This window comes from Musca domestica, unplaced genomic scaffold (assembly GCF_030504385.1).
Source record: "Musca domestica strain aabys unplaced genomic scaffold, Musca_domestica.polishedcontigs.V.1.1 46, whole genome shotgun sequence".
In the NCBI taxonomy this organism is placed as follows: Eukaryota; Metazoa; Arthropoda; class Insecta; order Diptera; family Muscidae; genus Musca; species Musca domestica.
The window spans coordinates 4,473,326-4,476,086 of NW_026712336.1; the positions used below are offsets into that span (position 1 = coordinate 4,473,326).

Below are 2,761 nucleotides of genomic sequence, written 5' to 3' on the forward strand. Positions count from 1 at the left end.
TATTATTCACCATTTATTTCAAGTTGCGAATTTGAATATGGTAATGGCTTATGACAAACAATGCCTACACAGAGCCGAAAATACAATGACTTTTTTAACCATGTGCATGGTTAATTTTTTCATGGTAAATGTTTGAGATTACAAACACAAAATAACGTTATATAAGGTCAAATGTAGATGAAAAATTGTTTAATTAACGTTGTATAAGGTTGTTGTTTTTTGAGAGAGACGGAAAAATGTGAGAGATACATAAAAATTTAAAGAGCCTTCGGCTCTGTTGTAGTCAACAATATTGAACTGCTTTGTGTTTGACGAAGTTCAATATTACAATATACGAAGTTGCAACGAATGTGACTGTCATATTCCCCCTCCTCCTCTTTATCGAATCTCTTTCTGTGGTCTGAATATGTGTAAGAAAGATCAAATAGACAATCACTTCTTTAGTTGGTGTTGAATAGTGCAGGGGAGTAGTGCACGTGCTCGTGGGAATAGTGCTTGGTATAAAGGTAAGTAAAAGCTGGTGAAATTAACAAATATATTTGATTGTAATTTGTATTTGTTTTAATAGAAAACCCTGATACTATTTCAACATAGTAATGTGTTATTGCTATATTCAAATTGTATCAGATTTGTCTATCAAATAAATTATAAATTACAATAAAGAAACAAAAATAACGGTAATACATGAAAAAAACAAGCAACAACAACGTATATGCAGCGACAAGCAAAAATGAGGAGAGAAATAATGTGTGAGTGTTTATTCATACATATGTGTTCTTTTTGTCTTTGCTTGTGGCTGCTACGACGTACATTAGCGTATGCATTTGTCACCAAATGTATGTTGTTGTTGAAGCGACAGTGTTCATATTTATGTATATCTTTTTGTTTTTTCTTCTCAGTTGTTTTTTTCTCTGGTGTCTTTTTTTTGGGTGCTCGTGCGTACATTTTTGGTAAGTTGTGACAATACTATTTGCTTTTATTAACTACTAGTTTCTTCTTCTGTTTTTGCAGTCGGTGTTTGGCGTTTTGTAGTTTTTTTCACAATGGCTGAGGAATATAATTTAAAATCACTCGGTAAGGCGTTAAAAAATAAAATTTATATTAAACATATATCTTTCTTTACCAGCCCTCCCTTAAATATACATACAATTTGTAATGGAAATACATATGTTAGAAATATGCGGTATTAATAAATAAATAATAAATAAACTTGTAAAAATTACATTTTTCTTGTTTTATTCAAACAAAGGTTAATTTATTATTAAAAATTATCATATGAACTGTTTAGACAAACTGACTATGAAATGTTATTATTAACAATTCTCATGGTTACAAAAATTTAACAGTGCATTGTTAAAACAACAATTTTTTTTCAATATCAACAATTTTCGTGGTTAAAAAAGTCAATCATGGAATAGCTAAATTAACGATGATTATTTTTAAATACCAGTCAACAAGAAAATGTTTAAATTAACCTTACATAACGTAGACTCCAAATCATGTTTATTTATGGTTAATCTAACCTTGTATAAGGTTAATTTTTTTCTCTGTGTATGTAGGTCCACGTCGTATAGGCCCCAATATAACTGCTATATTCGGTATTTTTAAAATGTTAACAGAATTTTTATAGGATTTGATTTTTTTGAAAATTTCCAAATTCATTCCAAATGGTGGAGGGTATTCAAAGTTCGGCAAGGCCGAACCTACTGCTTTTTAACTTGTTTAATTGTGATTTCGGTCATGTAATCTATAACTTGGTTAATTTTCGCATAGATCTTACCGAGCGACCCATAAAATTAGCGTTGAGTTATGGCGAACTCGTAAGACTCAGTCGGTTAAAAAATATACTTACCAATATGGCTACACCAAAAATGGACCAATATTGTACATTTTTGGCAGGAACTGCTGTTTGAAAGTCTGCAATATCGGATCTCAACTAATTTTTATGAAAATAACGTCAGCATCCTTCAAAATACAAAAAATCAGGATGTCCCTTTGCCTGGAGCCTATAACAATTAGTAAACCTATAATAACAAGTTCTTGAAAGAATCGAACTTACATAACGAGGTCCCGAGAAATATTAAAATATTGCTGATTTGGTTGGGAATTGTGACTGAAATTTTCAAAATTGGGAAAATTAGGAACTTCTTTGTACATTGCAGCAGAAGACTTTCCGGAATAACGAAGGAATTACTAGGCTTAGGGTTTCATGCTGATCATCCCATAATCTTTATGGGGTCTCCGAAAAATATTTTGAGGAGATGGTGGAAGATTTGAAGTTTAGCAATAATTCTAATACATATTCCGAGTCAGAAAAAAATTGCCTTCGAAAATTGGCCTTCACACATTGCCCTAAAACGATTTAAAACGACACAATTTTAAAATTGTACCTGAATTGCTACAATTTAATATTTTGGGTTCCCAATTTACAGTGAATGCTCAATGCTGATATAGGCAGAGCAGTTTCTCCGGATTTAAGTATTTTGAAGTTTTTTTTGGCAAGAGTGAAGATTTCTCTGAGGTCGAACGACTAAAATTATGTTACTACACTCTGAAAATCAGAGTTTCCGAAGTCCTGAAAAAGAACTACACCCCGACTCGTAATATATCTATATATAGGGTGAGATGAAAAATCTGCAACCAATTTTACACTGCTGCCATTTCTAAGCCACTCGTCCGAGAGCTGCTAAAATTATTCCAGTGACACCTCATTATATTGTTAACAAGCGTACAAAATCATTTTGGTGCGAATTTTCCAGAA

At 31.9% G+C, this 2,761-nt stretch overlaps 1 long non-coding RNA gene across 1 annotated transcript; it reads left to right on the forward strand.

The window, feature by feature from the left end:
- The first annotated feature begins 316 nt into the window (after window positions 1–316).
- On the forward strand, window positions 317–1,170 carry LOC131804576 (uncharacterized). The gene is made up of 3 exons (XR_009343169.1): window positions 317–506; window positions 900–950; window positions 1,012–1,170. It is a non-coding gene; the product is annotated as an uncharacterized LOC131804576 (long non-coding RNA).
- The last annotated feature ends 1,591 nt before the right edge of the window (window positions 1,171–2,761 follow it).